Raw genomic sequence first — 6092 nt, 5'->3', positions numbered from 1 at the left:
AATTTGGCATTCAGCTTCATGATTGTACCAAGGTACTTGGCAACTTGCTCTTCAGTGACATCCTCATTCTCTTCAGAAGAAGAATACTTATCAGAGCTCATGAAGGGCATAAGGAGGTTCAATGGAATCTCTATGGTCTCTAGGTGAGCATCAGATTCCTTTGGTTCCTCAGATGATAACTCCTTATTGGTTGAGAGACGTCCCATGAGGTTATCCTCAATGGGGTTTACGTCCTCTCCCTCCTCTTTGGGTTCGGCCATTTTGGTTATATCAATGGCTTTGCACTCTCTCTTTGGATTCTCTTCTGTATTGCTTGGGAGAGTACTAGGAGGTGTTTCAATGATTTTCTTACTCAGCTGGCCCACTTGTGCCTCCAAATTTCTTATGGAGGACCTTGCTTCACTCATGAAACTTAGAGTGGCCTTGGACAGATCAGAGACTAAGTTTGCTAAATTAGAGGTATTTTGTTCAGAGTTCTCTGTCTGTTGCTGAGAAGATGATGGAAAAGGCTTGCTATTGCTGAGCCTGTTTCTTCCACCATTATTAAAGCCTTGTTGAGGCTTTTGTTGATTCTTCCATGAGAAATTTGGATGATTTCTCCATGAGGGGTTATAGGTGTTCCCATAGGGTTCACCCATGTAATTCACCTCTGCTATTGCAGGGTTCTCAGGATCATAAGCTTCTTCTTCAGAAGATACCTCTTGAGTACTGTTGGATGCAGCTTGCATTCCATTCAGACTCTGAGAAATCATATTGACTTGCTGAGTCAATATTTTGTTCTGAGCCAATATGGCATTCAGAGCATCAATTTCAAGAACTCTCTTCTTCTGAGGCGTCCCACTATTCACGGAATTTCTCTCAGAAGTATACATGAATTGATTATTTGCAACCATGTCAATAAGTTCTTGAGCTTTTGCAGGCATTTTCTTTAGGTGAATGGATCCACCTGCAGAATGGTCCAATGACATCTTGGAGAACTCAGACAGACCATAATAGAATATATCTAGAATGGTCCATTCTGAAAGCATGTCAGGAGGACACCTTTTGGTCATCTGCTTGTATCTTTCCCAAGCTTCATAGAGGGATTCACCATCTTTTTGCTTGAAGGTTTGAATATCCACTCTAAGCTTGCTTAGCTTTTGAGGCAGAAAGAACTTAGCCAAGAAGGCCATGACCAGCTTATCCCAAGAGTTCAGGCTATCTTTAGGTTGTGAGTCCAACCATGTTCTAGCTCCGTCTCTTACAGCAAAAGGGAAAAGCATGATCCTGTAGACTTCAGGATCTACTCCATTAGTCTTAATAGTCTCACAGATTTGCAGGAACTCAATTAAAAACTGGTAGGGATCTTCTGATGGAAGTCCATGGAATTTGCAGTTCTGTTGCATTAGAGCAACTAATTGAGGTTTCGGCTCAAAATTGTTTGCTCCAATGGTGGGGACTGAGATGCTTCTTCCATCAAACTTGGAAGTAGGTATAGTATAATCACCAAGCATCCTCCTTGCATTATTATTATTTTTGGCTGCCATCTCCTCTTCCTTTTCAAAAATTCCTGTAAGGTTGTCTCTGGATTGTTGTATTTTAGCTTCTCTTAGTTTCCTTTTTAGAGTCCTTTCAGGTTCAGGATCTGTTTCAACAAGAATATTCTTATCCTTGCTCCTGCTCATATGACAAAGAATGGAATAACAAAGAAAATATGGAATCCTCTATGTCACAGTATAGGGATTCCTCATGCAAGTATGAGAAGAGAAGAATATAAGAAGGATGAGAAGAAAAATTCGAACACAGAGAGGGAGATAGGGTTCGAATTTTTGGTGGAAGAGAAGTGTTAGTAGATGAATAAATAAATAGAAGGAGATGAGAGAGAGGGAATTTCGAAAATTTAAAGTTAAATTTCGAAAATTAAGTTTGAAATTAAATTAAATTAAAATTAAAACAATTAGTTAATTAAAAAAATTTGAAAAAGAGGAGAGGAATTTTCGAAAGTTAAAGGTAGAGAGTTAGTTGGGCAGTTTTGAAAAAGATATGATTGAAACAACAAGATATGATTGATTAAAAAAGATTTGAAAATCAATTTTGAAAAGATAAGAAGTTAGAAGAGATATTTTAAAATCAAATTTTTGAAAAAGATAAGATTTAAAAAGATATGATAGAAATTTATTTTAAAAATATATATGATTAAAAAGATATGATTGAAAAGATATGATTGAAAAGATCTTAAGAAGATTTAAAATTTTAAAATCAAAATTAATGACTTGACTCACAAGTAATCACAAGATATGATTCTAGAACTTAAAGTTTGAATCTTTCTTAACAAGCAAGTAACAAACTTGAAATTTTTGAATCAAAACATTAATTGTTGATAATATTTTTAAAAATTATGAGATAAAATTAAGAAAAATATTTTGAAAAATATTTTTAAAATTTTCAAAAATAAATAAGAAAAATGAAAAAGATTTGATTTTTGAAAAAGATTTTGAAAAAGATAAGATTTTTAAATTGAAAATTTGATTTGACTCATAAGAAACAACTAAACTTTAAAAATTTTGAAAAAGTCAACTCAAATTTCAAAAATTTATGAGAGAAAAAGGGAAAGATATTTTTTTTTTATTTTTGAATTTTTAATGAGGAAAGAGAAAAACATGAAAAATAACACATAACATAAAAATTTTGAATCAAAACACAATGCATGCAAGAACACTATGAATGTCAAGATGAACACCAAGAACACTTTGAATATCAAGATGAACATCAAGACTTTATTTTTGAAAATTTTTAAGCAAAGAAAAATATGCAAGACACCAAACTTAAAAATTTTTCATGTATAGACACCAACAAATTGAAAATGCATAAGAAAAACAACAAAAGGCACAAAACAAGAAATTTTAAAGATCAAACAAGAAGACTTACCAAGAACAACTTGACGATCATGAAGAACATATGAACACACTTTCGAAAAAGAATGCAAGAAGAATAAAAACATGCAATTGACACCAAACTTAAAAATTGACTCAAGACTCAAACAAGAGACACAAAATTTTTTATTTTTTTTATGATTTTATAAATTTTTTTTTTGGTATTTTTCGAAAATTATTTAGAAAAGAAAAATAAGGATTTCAAAATTTTTAATAGGAATTCCAGGAATCTTGCACTCTTAGTCTAAAGCTTCAGTCCAGGAATTAGACATGGCTCCCTAGCCAGCCAAGCTTTCAGTGAAAGCTCCGGTCAAAAACATTAGACATGGCCAATGGCCAGCCAAGCTTTAGAATACAAATCAGTCATACAGCAGCAGGTGGATTAGGAACAACTAGCTTGCTCTTGTGATGATGGTTTGGAAGCCTCAGTCCATAAGAAATTAGACATGGCTTTACAGCCAGCCAGGCTTCAACGTGCTTCATGAAACTCTAGAATTCATTCTTAAAAAAAATTCTGAAGAAAAATATTTTTTTGAAATTATTTTTATATTTTTTTTGTATGGAATATTTTTTCGAAAATTAAAAGAATAAAAACAAAAGCTTAAAATTAAAATAAAGTTACCTAATCTGAGCAACAAGATGAATCGTCAGTTGTCCAAACTCGAACAATCCCCAGCAACGGCGCCAAAAACTTGGTGCACAAAATCGTGATCGAGATGTGAAATTGTTGTTCGAAATTGACCCTGGCAATGGCTCCAAAAACGTGTGCACAATACCATGGCCCAAACATAACTTCACAACTCTGCGCAACTAACCAGCAAGTGCACTGGGTCGTCCAAGTAATACCTTACGTGAGTAAGGGTCGAATCCCACGGAGATTGTTGGTATGAAGCAAGCTATGGTCATCTTGTAAATCTCTGCCAGGCGGATATTAAATGGTTATGGAGTTTTCGAATAATAATAATAATTAAACAGAAAATAAAGATAGAGATGCTTATGTAATTCATTGGTGAGAATTTCAGATAAGTGTATAGAGATGCTTTCGTCCCTCTGAACCTTTGCTTTCCTGCTGTCTTCATCCAATCCTTCCTACTCCTTTTCATGGCAAGCTGTATGTTAGGCATCACCGTTGTTAATGGCCACCTGTCCTCTCAGTGAAAATGGTCCAATGCGCTGTCACTGCATGGCTAATCATCTGTCGGTTCTCGATCATACTGGAATAGGATCCATTGATCTTTTTGCGTCTGTCACTACGCCCAGCACTCGTGAGTTTGAAGCTCGTCACAGTCATTCAATCCTTGAATCCTACTCGGAATACCACAGACAAGGTTTAGACTTTTCGGATTCTCAAGAATGGCCGTCCATGGGTTCTAACTTATACCACAAAGACACTAACAACTCGGACTCGGTCCCCTGTATTAGATATCCAAGAGATATCCATTCTAGCTTGTTTGCATGTAGAACGGAAGTGTTTGTCAGGCCCGCGTTCATAAGCGAGAATGATGATGAGCGTCACATAATCATCACATTCATCATGTTCTTGGGTGCGAATGAATATCTTAGAAGCGGAATAAGCTTGAATTGAATAGAAAAACAGTAGTACTTTGTATTAATTCATGAGAAACAGCAGAGCTCCACACCTTAATCTATGGTGTGTAGAAACTCTACCATTGAAAATACATAAGTGATGAAGGTTCAGGCATGGCCGAATGGCCAGCCCTCACAAAAGTCTAAGATAGCATAAACTAATCAAAGATGAAAATACAATAGTAAAAAGTCCTATTTATACTAGACTAGCTACTAGGGTTTACAGAAGTAAGTAATTGATGCAGAAATCCACTTCAGGGGCCCACTTGGTGTGTGCTTGGGCTGAGCTTGAAGTTTACATGTGCAGAGGCTTCTTTTGGAGTTGAATGCCAAGTTGTAACGTGTTTTTGGCGTTCAACTCTGGTTCGTGACGTGTTTCTGGCGTTTGACTCCAGAATGTAGCATGGAACTGGCGTTCAACGCCAGTTTACGTCATCTAAACTCGGGCAAAGTATGAACTATTATATATTTCTGAAAAGCCATGGATGTCTACTTTCCAACGCCATTGAGAGCGCACCATTTGGAGTTCTGTAGCTCCAGAAAATCCACTTTGAGTGCAGGGAGGTCAGAATCCAACAGCATCTACAGTCCTTCTTCAACCTCTGAATCTGATTTTTGCTCACGTCCCTCAATTTCAGCCAGAAAATACCTGAAATCACAGAAAAATACACAAACTCATAGTAAAGTCCAGAAATGTGATTTTAGCATAAAAAAAACTAATAAAAACATCCCTAAAAAAAGTAACTAGATCCTACTAAAAATATACTAAAAACAATGTCAAAAAGCGTATAAATTATCCGCTCATCAGAGGCCTGACGAGGTCTGAGAAAAATTGGATTGCTATAACTTGGGATGGATCGACATGAAAAAGTCAGACCAGACTGATCAAAACGACAAAAAGTTATAAAAAGTAATCCATAGAAAGAGGCCTGATCACCCCTTATCAAAAGTGGATTACTAGAAATAACTTAGAAGGGACCGACATGAAGAAGTTGGCTCAGGTCGATCAAAAGCGACAGAGTTATAAAAAGTAAATCCATAAAAAAGAGATCCGACGAGATCCAAATTAAAAATAAATTACTAAAAATAACTCGCAAGACTCAACAAAAGATGTCGACCGGCAGAAGGCGTGCGCTAGAAGGGACATAGCTCGACCCAAAGAAAGCCACGACCCCTCCCAAGAACAAATCACAAGTGTTTCATGCGAATACTAAAAAGAACAGTCAAACAAGGCTAGCAGTCACTTCGACCAAAACCAACACTAAGGAAATCAAAAAAGAGCTCGGACAAGCAAAAGGCTCCAACACTCTTGAAGATTCCTCGAAATGCCGAAAGATTGCAAACAAAAATCAAAAAGAAAAACAAAGCTACTATAATCAATACTCAGAAGGCCACCAGAAGGTCGACCTCAAGAGTTCAAAGGGTATTTGTTTTTCTAATAAAAGTTGCTAAAGGAAAAGCAACTACAAAGTCACAGTCAAACACAAATTATCAAAATAAGAGTTCAAAAGCCCACAGACTGGGCTATACACATCAAGATACATAAGCAAAAACTACAAAGGCTTCAAAGATTCTCCAGTGGCGGCATCTCAA

The 6092-nt window shown here is 36.1% G+C and overlaps 1 non-coding gene across 1 annotated transcript; it reads left to right on the top strand.

The window, feature by feature from the left end:
- The first annotated feature begins 1022 nt into the window (after nt 1-1022).
- Nucleotides 1023-1130, top strand: LOC148549116 (small nucleolar RNA R71). The gene has a single exon (XR_015898820.1). It is a non-coding gene; the product is annotated as a small nucleolar RNA R71 (small nucleolar RNA).
- Nucleotides 1131-6092: the final 4962 nt, after the last annotated feature.

Source organism: Arachis ipaensis, chromosome B8, assembly GCF_059453495.1.
Source record: "Arachis ipaensis isolate K30076 ecotype BB chromosome B8, ASM5945349v1, whole genome shotgun sequence".
In the NCBI taxonomy this organism is placed as follows: Eukaryota; Viridiplantae; Streptophyta; class Magnoliopsida; order Fabales; family Fabaceae; genus Arachis; species Arachis ipaensis.
Note: the sequence above shows the minus strand (reverse complement) of the source record. Positions and strands in the feature narration are given on the sequence as shown.